The sequence below is a fragment of the Sinocyclocheilus anshuiensis genome, unplaced genomic scaffold (assembly GCF_001515605.1).
Source record: "Sinocyclocheilus anshuiensis isolate Anshui unplaced genomic scaffold, SAMN03320099.WGS_v1.1 scaffold2322, whole genome shotgun sequence".
Taxonomy (NCBI): domain Eukaryota; kingdom Metazoa; phylum Chordata; class Actinopteri; order Cypriniformes; family Cyprinidae; genus Sinocyclocheilus; species Sinocyclocheilus anshuiensis.
The window spans coordinates 907,623-922,311 of record NW_015556110.1 but is presented as its reverse complement, the minus strand read 5'-3'; the positions used below and the strand labels follow the sequence as shown (position 1 = coordinate 922,311).

General features: G+C 35.2%; 1 long non-coding RNA gene across 1 annotated transcript in view; it reads left to right on the top strand.

The window, feature by feature from the left end:
* The window catches only part of LOC107676247 (uncharacterized), a 34,984-nt gene extending 21,857 nt beyond the window's left edge, over nucleotides 1-13,127 (top strand). Inside the window, exons 2-3 of the long non-coding RNA XR_001632713.1 lie at nucleotides 9,396-9,511; nucleotides 11,180-13,127. This is a non-coding gene — a long non-coding RNA (uncharacterized LOC107676247). The remainder of the gene's footprint in view (nucleotides 1-9,395; nucleotides 9,512-11,179) is intronic.
* The last annotated feature ends 1,562 nt before the right edge of the window (nucleotides 13,128-14,689 follow it).

The window sequence follows — 14,689 nt, the reverse complement described above, 5'->3', positions numbered from 1 at the left end:
GTTCGTTGTAGTTCTTGAAAAGGGATTTTTAAAAAACGAAATATCTCCCTTTGGAGTGGACTTTGAGATTTGTAACTTTCTAGATCTTTTTTATGCCCAAACATACACACTACACACTGACAAAGCATAATAGGACCCCTTTAAAGCATTTTTTTTAAATCATCCTGCATAACAGAAAAGGTGTCCTAATTGAAGAATCACCCACATACGTTCATTAGAGTATAAATGGATTATGATTGGACTGACTTCAGAAAACTGCAGACATACGCAGCCTAAGCGCTGTGCTTTATCAGCTTGTCAAATGTGTGAAGCACAGGTAATGTTCCCAGCAATATCTTATTATCCTACTCTAAATTGAAGTTTCATTAAAAAAGGCCCAATGGGTACTCGCTCCAATGGTCGCAGATTTCAAAGTCTGCCCACCTACCACCAGGCATTTTAATCAAAGTTAAATCAAGGAAAAATGAAATCTCATTAGTGCACGGCGCCTCATTTCTCTGTCTCCCCTTCCTTAAATCAGTCAGAGATCCCAGGGCATCATGACTTTGTTCTATACTGGCGGTTTGTGCAAGTTTTAATTTCAGCTACAGCAGACTTTCTTAGCTTTTGTAAGAAAGAAAAGGTTGATTACTGCCTGAGGTATTTAGATGTAAGCTGGATTTCTGGGTGAAAACAATAGGCACAAAGACAAAAAGAAGCACAAGAGGAAATTAGAAATAATTACTTATTTTGTTATTTTTTATAAAAAATATTTCTTTTGCTAATTAATGCTTCCAGCAGAGTGAAATTGTCAGAATAGTGTTGGATGAAAATAATGATTGAGTTTGAAAATCTTAAAGAAATAGTTCAGCCAAATTAAATTCTATCATTACTATCATTTTAAACATGCATGACTTTTTCTGATGTTATACATTAAATGTATATATATATCATCATATATAGCATCAGTACATGTTTTCACCTTTTGTAATAGTTATGCATGAGTCCCTCAATTGTCCTCAGTGTTAAAAGATGTATTTCAAAATCATACAGTCAATGTTAAAGGGGTCATATGATGCGATTTCAATTTTTCTTTTCTCTTTGGAGTGTTACAAGCTCTTGGTATATATAAATTTATTAATGGAATATTTTTTTATGTCTACATTTATTTTTGAAGCTATCTGAGGTCTCCTTTAGTATTTCAGTGTATAAATCTATCATACAACATAAGGATGGGTAAAGGATGTCTGAGTTTTCATTTTTGGGTGAACTGTTCTTTTATGGTGCCAATTTAAAGTAAAAGGTCTTCAGGGAGAAGACTAAAAATGTTCTGCTAAAATTTGTTCCTCAAACAGCTATTACGGCACAAATGAGTTCCCAGGTGGAAACACTGTCAACCACACTCTCCAGAATATTGAAGAAATGTGTTCCTTGGGTTCATCCCCTGCTTCTGGTGTCTGTAAAGCTATAAATACCAGCATTATGGCCTCAGGCCCACATTAGACCTATCAGATCAAAACCAGAGCAGTATCTGATTAGTTTGAATGACCTTGAGACCACTATACATATCTGTAAAGGATTTTATTTTTCAGTAGTTATATTATGAATTTATATGTTATATTTTTAAGCTGTTAAAATAGAAATTTAGTATATTTAATAATTTATAAAATTATGTTTATTTATTTTTTATTTTGTTTTAAATACGGTGTTATTCATTACCTTCAAAGTATACTGTATGTCATTATGAACTAGTTTTATATTATGTTTATACATTTTAATATGCTCTATCATTTGTAATTCTTTGTGGTCATGTGACAGCCAAGTCAGTTGATATCACTGAAAAATTATAGACCAAAAAGAGATGATCAGTGTTTTTAGCCACAGATATTGCAATGCTAAATTTATCATTGTAGCCCACCTTCATTCTCAGATTTCCCATTGGATAATGTCATGAAAGGGCTTAAGACACCACACAGGTAATCATTGATTCCTGCTTCCAATTCACTCATGCAAACAGAGCCGATACGAACGTCTGATTTCTTGACTCGTCTCCCCAGCCTCATCAGAATATCTTTCAAAGCCCTGTTGTCCCCAGAGGCTTTCGCTTATTTTGTGTCTCCTGCTTGCAATCTCAAATTTATAACCTCTTATTTCTCTCTACTCAGGTCTGCCTAGGCGGAGGAAGGAAAGGCAAGAAGTCTCTTTTTATTTTCTCTTCCCATATTGTTTTTCAGGCTCTAAATGCATTTGATGCTCTTCAGTATGGTCACCCAAGTATCTGCAATAAAAGCAGTACAGTGGCTGAGAAATAACAGCTTTAGTTTGCATTACGACCTGTGCACCAGAATGATGAAACCTGTTATTGCATGTCAAGACCTCTGCAGTGCATAAGGTGATGGAAGACAGAATGTTATTTTTAAGCCACGCAGGCTAAGCATTTATGTAGCGTAATGTATTCAGTGCAAGAATTTAGGGAACTGCGGTTGAAGGAAGAGTTGAATAGCTATGATTGAGTAAACACCATTTGATTTGCGGCGTTTGTCAGATGCCAAGTCAGCATAAGAATAGATGAATGCTTATTTCTGCTTCAGAATGAAGTTTCCAGGTGTCTGAGCAACCTGAATAAATGTTCAAGGAACAGTTCACTCAAAAATGAAAGTTCTGTCATTATTTACTCACCCTCATGTTGCTGCAAAGCTGATGTCTTTTCTCTGTGGAACATGAACAGAGAAATTTGGTCATTCGTGCAGTTGGGAGTTTTTAGATTAAAAAAAGATTCAAACCATAAAAGAATCATATAATATGACTCATTGCCCTATATTCCAAGTCTTCTGAAGTCAAACAATAGCTTTGTGTCAGGAACAGACATTTTAAACCATTATTGACAGTGATTTGTTAGCAGTTTGAACAAGATCATTGAGTCAATTAGTTTTGAACTTAAGATGGATCCAATTCATAAATGACTGGTTTTCTGAACCACAACAGGCAAGAAGATTCAGTTCAAAAGAATGAGGCAGTTAAAATTTCTCTTACTATTGTTTTCTGCTTTGTAGCTTAATCAAATTTGTTCATAATATACGCATTTGCAATTGACACTGTCGTTGAACTGAACTGGATCAAAACTGAACTGACTTGAATTGAATGGCACTACTTTCATCAGTAGGGCAGCTTATAGCTGATTTGAATTTGTTTCATAAATAATGAACTTTACACAGTTATTGAACTGAACTGAATCAACACTGAACTGAATGGAGCTGAATAACGACACCAGTCTTTTTAGAGCTCCTTTACAGAATAATTTGTATTGGTCTTATATGTGAAGTTTGTTACTTTTCTGTTTATTATCGTGAAGCTGCTTCCAAACAATCTCTATTGTGTAAAGACCCCAGACGGAGCCTGTTTTCTCCCAAGGTTTTTTTTTTTCATCCATTTCTGTCACCGATAAAGTTTGGGTTCCTTGCCACTGTCGCCTTTTGGCTAACTTGATAACAACTGAGCTGGATGATGACATCAATATTTTCTCCAAAGCTGCTTTATAGATGAATTAAACTCATTTCATAGTTAATGAACTTTACACAGTTATTGAACTGAACTGAATCAACACTGAACTGAATGGAGCTGAATAACGACACCAGTCTTTTTAGAGCTCCTTTACAGAATAATTTGTATTGGTCTTATATGTGAAGTTTGTTACTTTTCTGTTTATTATCGTGAAGCTGCTTCCAAACAATCTCTATTGTGTAAAGAGCTATAAAAATAAAGGTGACTTGACTTGACATTGGTTTTGCATTGAAGAAAGGAACTTATACAGGTTCGGATCGACATGATGGTGAGTAAATAATGAACTGTGCCTCTAAGATGAATAAACACAATACAATAAAACACATCTCCCACTGAACTTGTAGGAAAAACAGAAAGTAGACTGCTTTACAGGTAAGAAATACAATGTATTAAAACCTTAAAAGAAACATTTCCAAACAACTTGATTTGATTTTAATTGGTGTCCATTCAAATGTCCAACAAATGATTGTCTGTGAGTAGAATTGGACAGAAAGACTTATCATGACTTTTTGGACTGAACCATCATATCTCTCAACTACTCAAAGGTGTCTGGCTCTGCCCAGGGTCTGCTGTGACGCCAAATTCAGCGTTTGAGCACCGCAGCTGTGTAGCACAGATAGCTTGCTGTCAAAAGCTGTTTTTCAAGCAAGAGACAATTATGCTCAATCAGAGATGATGCTTTACTGAGTGTTTTCCTCCCTCTCATGTGCCTCTGATTTGGTTTATGAGAGAATGTGACTGATGGCGATCTTCCAGAGGTGTTGAGCGAGTGGGGTTTCAAAATTGCAACAGCAACCAATTATGGAACAGACAGAGCACATGCTCATTAAATTTGCACAAGAATCTCGGCATTTCGAAACCATTAGCTCTGAAACCTCATTCTCAATTTCAAATGTTTCTCTGGGAGCGTCCTGATAATAGAAGTAGTGGTGTAAAGCATTATGGAAATTCTGTGTCCCAGCAGCTGTGAACAGTTGAGAGTGCAGTGATCATGTTGATACACCAGCAATTGAGGCTGAAATTCAGTTTGTTTGTTTTCTGTGCTGTATGGTGCCCATTGACGGCACTCTGAAGTGCACTAGTTCGTGTTCAAATAAAACTATTTTCCTTTAAAGGGATAGTCATCCAAATTCAGACTTCACAACTTTAGAGTGGAAATTGTGAATAACTGAACAATTCCAGTTCTGATTGCTTTTAAAGGGTTTCTATTACTTAACGATTCCATGTTTGAATCTTTTAGTAGGAATAAAAAATTGGAAAATCAAAATGCAATTCAGTTTTTGAATTATCACATTATGAGATTAGCGTTTTTTCATGTTTTTCAGAGGCAAATAATTGGCCTCAATATAAAAATGTAATCATTTGTTAATAAAACAATTACTTTATAAAATACTACAAAATGAACAGTGTGTTTCTTTAGCTACACATTGTAATGCGAACAAGTAGTGACTACTAATTTGAGACTTAAAGGGATAACCCCCCCCCCCAAAAAAAACATGTACAATTACAATTGTACAAAACATGTACAAAAATACAATTTTCATTGTATTTTTTTATACTATGAAATTGAAAACTGTTTGGTTACCCACATTCTTCAAAATATCTTTGTTTGTGTTCAGCAGAAGAAAGAAATTCATATATTTTGGGAACAATTTAAATGTAAAATTATGTTTAAATGCAGCTAATCACAGAATTTTTATTTTTGAGTGAACTATCTCTTTAAGGCCCATTCACACCAAGAATGATATCTACTATATAACAATAACCATAATGATAACCATATTAGTGTCCACACCAACAAACAATAACATTATTTTTTATTCTAAACGCCCACTTCAGTTATGTTCAATTGCACTGCAATTCCAGAGATTTGGTTTTTCTCTGTTGTTTTAGTTGTAGTCTGGACTCTGTTTTTCTTTTAAATTTACATCAATTTTAACTTTATTTTTATAGTTATCACTATATTTATCATTTTTGGTGTGTTTGCAGTTGTAAGTTTTAATCTGTATGTGTTTTGTCCCACATTATGTGTTGCCTAAAAAGAACTGATTCATTACAGTCATTCCTTTAGAAATTGGATTACACTGGTTAAGTAGCAGTGTTTTTGATTCACTAAAAATAACCAAATTATTCTTAAACGAATCAGACTGCTGGTCTCCGTGTATGTGTTTGATTCAATAAAAAGTACTGATTCATTAGAATCATTCTTTTGGGAATCAGACTACAGTGGTTGTGCTGTATGCTTTTGATTCATTAGCAAAAACTAACTCATAAGACTCAATCGTTCAGGAGTTGGAGTGCATTGCTTTTGCTGTGGTTGTCTTTGGCTTACATTGTGCACTATTTGAATGATTCATGCTATGCAGCGCGTTTCAAATGAGCTTCCATTTCAGTTAAGATGCTGTCAGGTAGCGAGACAGCTCATTAGGTTTTGGAACAGAGCTGATGTCTCTGTAGTATAAAAAAACAGCAAGAACGCCCTGTTTTGTAGAAAAACATCAGCATTTTCTAGCACAAGTTTTAAGGAAAAGTGAAAATTTCCCTTGCTCAGCAGAGAAAAAAGGTTTAATTCGCGCTCCACAGTGACAGTGACTGTAGATAAGTACTATCACACTCACCTCACAGAGAACCGCATGTTTCCAGTTTAGATTTTGATTTAATCCTAAAATCCTTGTTCCAAAATCTGTATTTTTCAAACTCAACAGTGAGGCTGTGAATTTTAATTAAGATCTCCAAGCAGAGCCAGATATGAAGATTGATGATATCATCAGCTATAGCATGTCTGTGAAGAATGAGATGTATTTCTAGTTACTAATATGCACACTATGGTGAATTATTAAGATTGTGTTTCTGCTCCTCGCACATTCATAATAATGTTCTGTCACACATTACAGTTATCCAGCCTCATTCGATGCAAATTATTATTGCTGCAATATATTAGCACAAACATCAACACGTTTTTTGGCTTATTATTTGTGACCCAGCAGAGTGGCATACAGTTCCATTTCCTGTTGTGAGTGGGTTGAGCATCATATTAGATCAATAACACACAGCCATGTGTGTGCGCTCACAAAACTCACCCCCACCTCATGTGAAAGTGGGAGGCGAGACCCCTCAAAAGACTCATCTGTCTCTGGCTCCACTACACTGTCGTCCATATTCCTCTCTCTAAGGAATACCGTCATATGCCAGGATCAAATGGCATTCTGTCAGCAACCTGCCATGCATTTCTAGCTTTCCAAAAATCCTTATTCTTCACAGCAGGATTTGTGCAAAAGAACAGAAAAACAGGCTATTGCCAGGCTAGTACTAAACTGGAAAATATCAGTTGTAAAGGTGATAATTGCATTTTACACTTTCTATGCTCAGAACAATCCATCTATTGTATTATTTTCTATTTATATTGAGAGAATTGTCTCTCGAGGAACTGGTGTTTTGTTTTACTAGAATGTGTTTCTGTGTTTTATGTGCCAAACTCTGTAAGATCTCATGATTTTGAACTCCCACTTAAGTGTGTGAACTCAACACACTGCAGTTTTGCATTGTTTCTCTTATAAAGCACCACGTCACTGAATCTTTTGTTGGAGCCGTAAACTGCATCCTTTGTACTAAGCCAATCAATGCTGTATTTCTGCATTTCCCTCACATCATTTCATGTTTTTGGCACAGATTGGATCAGAACAATGGTACAAAAAAATATATAACTTAGCCGTCTCACAATAGACGAGCGCTCGAAGCAAGATTCATCCACCCACTTGGATTATGTCGTGTTGAAACAGAAGGCTGGAGAGGGAAGCTTTGTTCATGTGTAGGGGGTTTCCTGACTCAGGTATTAACGGATCTCAAGCTACGGATCCCAGAGAGAGCGGAATTATTTCTCTTCGTGGTGATAGTGGAAAGAGTAGAAAATACAAAGAGATTCTGCTACATTTAACAAATCTAAGCTAAAAATCTAGGAGTTCATCCTTGGTTCTCACTTGAATAGCTTTGTGATTAATGAGTAGCATCTGAAACACAGGATAATGATATATAAATTATGTTGTTACCAATCTGCGTAGTGATTACGACTGCCAGAACTGGGAAAAATCCATTAGTTAGGTAAAAACACTTTAGCAGACATTCAGCTGAAAATCTAGAGGAGGCATTTCTGAGGAGAGTGATTGAGATGCTTTTTGTGTTCAGCAGGTTTGTGCCTTTAGCGTAGCGTAATATACGAGCGCGTGCCGTTTAATGAAAGCCATGTGCGAGGCCTCCCATGCTGTGATTGCTCAGCAGGTTTGCTCTTTTCATGACTCAAAGCCCTCCTAAGAGATAATTTCCCTGGATTGTGTTCTTTGGTCCACCTAAGCTTTTACTTCTATTCTGAGATACAGATAATTACTAGATGGCTAAATCAGTTTTCCTACTGTATTTAGAAAAATAGCAAATGCATTTCAAGTGTAGCAATTTAAAGACACTATGAAATCAAAATGGTATTTTGGTGCAACTTGTGTAACTTCTAAAAGTATGCTTTTAAAAATAAATGCTTTTAAAATAAGTCTCTTGTGCTCGCTTAGCTGCCTTTATTTGAGCAAAACTACAAATAAAAACAGAAATATTGTGACAATTTAAAATAACAGTTTTCTACTTTAATATATTTTAAAATGTCATTTATCCCTGTGATGGAAAAGCTGAATTTTTAGCAGTCATTACTCCAGTTTTCAGTGTGACATGATCCTTCAGAAATCATTTTAATATGCTAATTTGGTGCTCAAAAATGTTTCTTATTACTATCAATTTTGAAAACAGATGTACTGCTTAAAATAACCAGACAGAATTATTTAATGAATAGAAAAATCAAAAGAACAGCATTTATTTGTTTATTTTTTTTCTTGTAACAATTAGTCTTTTCTGTTATTTTGATCAATTTAATGCATCCTTGCTGACTATCAATTTCAATATGCTGAAATCAAATTTTTATTTTTATTTTTTTAAATCTTACTGAACATTTGAACGGTCATTCATACACACACACATGGACACACACTATTATGAATAGATAGTAATACTTCTTAAGTCAATGGCACAACATACAGGCATAAAGCAGTTTTAGGGGCCCCAAATCATTTTAGATTGATAACTTTGTTGATTTTTGTATGAAAGGCAACCGTATTTTAACATAAAAACTACTTAAGGTTCAACACTGATGCATGTTTTTGTGTTACTAACTGAATGAGACATCTCGGCTCACAAAACTGTTAAAGGTTAACTATGTTTAAACTCAACTGTCATCCTAATTCCCACACAGAGTATTCCCTGTTCTGCTATGTTGGTTCCATGAACTTTAGCTGAAGATAATCGCTTCTGCGTTCTCTTTACCCAGCTGGCCAGCTCAGATAGAAGAACTCAAGCCTCATTTGAACAGTCAGTATGCACCTACTCCATAGACAGTGTAAACCAGAGGAGGCTGAGTTCACCCATCCAGAATAAAGCGTTATTGAGGATGAAATGGGATTTTTAATTGGCTAGGGTTACAGTGCCATGTAAGGGCTCCGAAAAGTCCGGTGTTGTCACAATGACACTGTCCTACAATACGAGGCCATGGCATTCGGCACAAATGTGTGTCTCTTCACGTTACATGGAATGATGGCATTATGGGAGGAAACATTTCGTGGAACAGAATGCAGGCCTTTCTGAAATTAAACCCCCTCATTACACTGTATTTGCATTTTAGACAGGTTTAGATTACTAGCAGCAACATCTCATTTACACTGGAGATGAGATGTTCTGGAGTGCATTATCTTCTGTCAGACTATAATTTTTTTTTGAAGTTCTGCATTGCATTAACTTTACCTCTGAATTTATGATTAATGCAGGACTCCAGCGCTACCTATCATGCTCCAAAGCCTGTTGTTCTTGGGAAATCAATATCTGAAAGGTACAAGGATTTCACCCAGAGCTTCAGGCATCGCTGGCTACTCATTCAACGTGTGTATGTATTTCTAAATGTATTGCTTATCGACCAGTGTAAAAGCAGACTCGAATGGAATGCATAGTATTCATAATGCATCACAGAATTTTAACAAGCTGTTCTTTTACCAAAAGGATTGAATATGTTGTAAACAGAAGGTAGTTTGAAATTAATGGCCTTGAACTTTTTCTAACAATCATAAATTTGAGAAGTTGGGCATTTGGTGTGATTCAAGGACGTGTTGTACAAAGCAGCTATGTTTAAAGGTTTATGTGAAGGTTATTGCCAGCATAAGCAGTGGGCAGATGGGATCTAGCCATTAATGAACCATTATACTGATTAAAGCCCTTGCCAGCAGAAATGATCACTTTAATCACTGACAGCCTTTACACTAAAAATTAATTAAAGCATAGAGAGGGATTCCTGTCAGCGGGTCCTTAACATTCTAAATCCTCTCCAGATGCAATTCTGATCTATGTGTATTAATTTTGATTCCAACTCATATGAAGCGTATGTGTTCAGTACAGAGGGGACTTTAGATATGGAAGTGATCGGATATTTCACTTAAAACTGAGATAACTGAGGTATTTGGTTAAATTTGTTCAAAAGAACAGTCTGAAAAAAGTAATGAAATAACTGTCGAGTCACGTAGAGGTGAATTTTGTGATGATATCACATACTTAATAAATGAATATAAATTTACAATATATATATTACCGTATGTTTTGATATATGACATTAAACAGTATATTAAATCATACCATATATAATACGTTAGTGGAGTGGGAAATTTACCCACTATTGACGTATATAAAGTTTTGCTAACATAAATGTGATGAAATTTCATTAGTGTAGCCATTGGTGAGAGTTAAGAATATGCACACATATTATAAATTAGCCAAAACTTCTCTTTTAGATATTGTAATTTTACAGTATTGCAAAACTTCTAATCTGTGTGACTCAGCTGTTAATAAATAAAATGTGTTCATTTGGAACGGTCTGCACTGTCATGAAATAACAGTTGAGTCATGCAGATCTGAATGTTGGGTTAATAAATAAAAATAACAATATTCATTTTATATATACAGTAATAACGTATAATGCATTCATCATAATACATTCATCAGTACTTAATAAAAAATTTCAAATAATACCCATTATAAATTTCATTAGTGTAGCCATTGGTGAGAGTTAAGAATATGCACACATATTATAAATTAGCCAAAACTTCTCTTTTAGATATTGTAATTTTACAGTATTGCAAAACTTCTAATCTGTGTGACTCAGCTGTTAATAAATAAAATGTGTTCATTTGGAACGGTCTGCACTGTCATGAAATAACAGTTGAGTCATGCAGATCTGAATGTTGGGTTAATAAATAAAAATAACAATATTCATTTTATATATACAGTAATAACGCATAATGCATTCATCATAATACATTCATCAGTACTTAATAAAAAATTTAAAATAATACCCATTATCAGTGGAGAGGGAACTTTACCCACCAGTATTATACACAAAAATTAATTTCCATATCCTGTCATCATATCCAAAACTCATTATGTGCATGACTCAGCTGTTATTTCATTATGTTGCAGGTGAACATCTTCAGATATCTGAACACCACATAGGGACCCTGTGAATTGGAACGCAGCTCCTATCTCTATCTCTCTCTCTTTTTCGCAGGTTTGACCAGATTCAGTTGGAAGCACATGGTTGCTGAGAAATGAGCTGGGAGAAGTGACCCCTTTAACCTCTAAAGTTTCTGAAAGGAAGAAAAAGCAGGAAAGTGGGATCTGGTTGGCATGAGGAGATAGTGTGTGTGTGGGATTGGTGTGGTGGGGGAAATTGGGGAGGTGTTGGTCAGTCAAGTGGGAAAAGGCCTCAGTTTTTCATTTCATCAAGCAATAAAACCCCCAAGCCCTTGTGGCCTTTATCTGTGCTGTGATCTAAGTACATTATAAGGCTGAAACTCAATGTTGAGAAAGCGGCTGGAGGAAGTGATGATTACTACAGAAAGTCCAGGCAAAGTAATGAGAAAGTAGCACCGGATAGCATCAAAACCAATTAAGTCCATCCAGGTTCAATTCAACCTTGAAAATTTTCATCCATCTATTTTGAATCCTGTCTAAATGTACGGATTAATTTGCTTTAAAATACAGGGAGGAATTCGCTGAGAATTAAGTGCGCCCACTGATAGTTTATTTGCATGCTGTGCATTGTTTTACTGCCCAATCCACTAAAGGAATTATGCAAATCTAGGCAACAAAGCAAACGTGCTTCCAAAAATGTGTATTTTTTTAATTACTATTGCACAGGTATGGAGAATGCAGCAGACTATCACAATCTGGCATGCTTTACTGGAACTGTAGCACCCACTGCGACCCATTTTAAAAGGCCAAAAATGTGTGTTTTCAAGGCACTTCTGGGTGTATGCCTGGTTATTGCACTCTTCCCATCATTTGATCTTTATTTGATGAATTACTGCTGCCATAAAATGCAAACAAACCTCTCTTTTTAATAAAATTCTGTTTACCTCCTGCGGTCTGTGGGCGGTATAGTGCTGCGTTTTGTAAATAAGCCACAATCTATAAATAATAAGCCTAATTTACATAAAAAGAGGTGTATTTGTGCTGTATAGAATCGCAGCGACTTCCACAGATTTTACGCCGATATTGCCTGGTTAGTGAATAAGATGTCGGAATGAACCCCACGCTGTTTAGACTCATCTAATTCTGAATGCTATCTTACAAACCCAGGACTTGCGATGTTACGGCGATAACTAATGTGGGTTTTTGTCAGCTAGATGAGCTGTAGGATGACTCATAAAGAGATGCTCTGACAAAAGTGTGACACACATGCAGTGGATTCATACCAAGTTATGCTCTATTTTCAGTGAATGACACCTTTAATTGATGCAGCGACTGGGGACTCATGTACCGCAAAGTCAGATGGGTGTGAAAATACAGAGGGATTGAGAAAGAGGAAGAAGTATTGCTGCTGTTTTCCCTAAGCATGAAAAATGAGACCGAGTCCGTCTCAACCATATTATCCCTCTCCCAAAGTGCTTTGTAGACAGCCATTCATCTTTCTGCATCGCGCCCCCTTTATCTGTCACTCCTGTCTCATCTCTACACCTCTCATCCTGCTCCACTATCCTCCTCTACCTGAATATAATTTGCTGAAACTTTACCAAAGCAACTCAGGGCCTGTAACTCATCTTCATTGGCTCAGACTATTTGACACTGACCGTCATGTCACACATCTCCATTGTCTAATCATCACCGTTACCTTCAGCTTCGTAATAGCTCTGGTGGACCTGTTACAGATGTAGTGTTTAATGACAAACAGTAATCAGGAGGGATTTGGTGACGCATTTAATCTGTGGTTTTACAGCTTTGTCCATGGATCATTTTGTCCCCTGAGGCGGATTCTTATGAGCTCACTTACTCAGCCTGACAGAAAGTGATGTCGGAGCAGCATGATAAAAAAAAAAAAAAGCACCGCATTGGGAAAGAGGGGGGCAATCACAATTGGGCTTTGTATCTTAACGAGAACCACCGGGCAGACTTTTCTTTGATGGCAGCTCATTACTTTTTCATGTTTAAGTTCAATGAATGAATAAAAATGAACATTAGAATGTAGATAAATGAACTTTTCTGTATAATTAAAATGTTAGTTTTAACAAGTAATGGTATTAAAATCAGATTGTACCTTTATTGTAAAGTTGTTTTACCTCAGAAAAATGACCAATGAGAAGTATCCTTATGTAATAATTTAAGGACATATGTAACATAAATACTTTTATTTTACAAGATTAAATTATTCAAAATTGACAGAAGTTTCAGAAGATGTTTAAAAAATTAATTAAAAATTAAAATATATATATATATATATATAGATAATAAGAAATTGTCTATATGTGTGGGTATATGTGTGTGTGTGTACAGTATATACATAAACCGCCAACAAAAGATGTTTAAAAAAATAAATTAAATTATAGATAGATAGATAGATAGATAGATAGATAGATAAAAATAAATAAATAAATCAGTGAATTTTTTTATGTTTTTGGTGGCCATTTGTGGATGCTTGTGTGTGATGGTGTAAATTATTGATTAAAAAAATGGAGGGTATATTGGAAAATATTCCTCTTTTTGTAGTTTCTCCATTCCTCACCACTCTTATCTGAATTTGTGGCAGGCAAGTGCTCTGCAAGTGTCTCCTGTTCACATCTGTCAAGTGGTATTTGGACAACACCCATCCAGGAGAGCAAGATTGTGTCCGTGAGTATGCAGGACAAACACATCTCACAATATTATATTCAGAGAGATGAATGTCTCTTCTTTGTTGTTTTATCTACCATGGTTATTCATGGTTATTTGGAGTGTGAGACGGTGGTCTCAAAGAGGATATTTGATGATAAGTGTGCCAGTGAGAACAGTAATTTTATTCAGGATGATTTTAGTCCTGGTGACCCAAAGACTGATCATTTTACTCCTGAAACACCCCATGGACTCAAGAGAAGAGCAACAGAAGTTTTGTGACTTTGAGGCCATGTCTATTAGATTAGTACATACCAGTGTGTATTTATTTGTATTTTATTTTATTAATTTATTAAAAAAAAATTTTTTTTTAAATCTCCCAATAAACTGTATAGCCATATTTTCAGAACTAAGTGATTTAGCAGTTAAAATCTAATATTTTATTCATTTGTTTTTAAATTTATTTTTCATTTTATTGTTATTTTATTGCAAGTTTTTTATTTCATTTATATTTAATAAAATTGTATTATTTTATTTTTAAAAATCTGACCAAATATCTTCCATCAACCTGCATCTGCCAGTTTTTCTGCAAGTTTTAGCTCATCATATTTAGCTGTTGAAATCTAAAATGTTATTTTATTTTTACATTTTAATTTAATTTTATAAATAATTTTAATTATGTTTAGCAGTTGAAATCTAAAATGTATTTCAGGCTTTTGCTCAAATAATAATTTTGTTCAATTTAATTGAACATCAGTTCATTTTTTATGAAAGTATATTTGTGAATGAATGCTTTTCTCTGGTGTAAATTCAGTGAAATTGTTTCCCTTACAGTCGCACTTTGCCTGCTTTGCTGTTGATCTTTGCTGACTATGTGGGGAAGGCTGGCTTGAAAGCCTCCCATCTTCCCCACTGGCAGCTCCTCCATTAC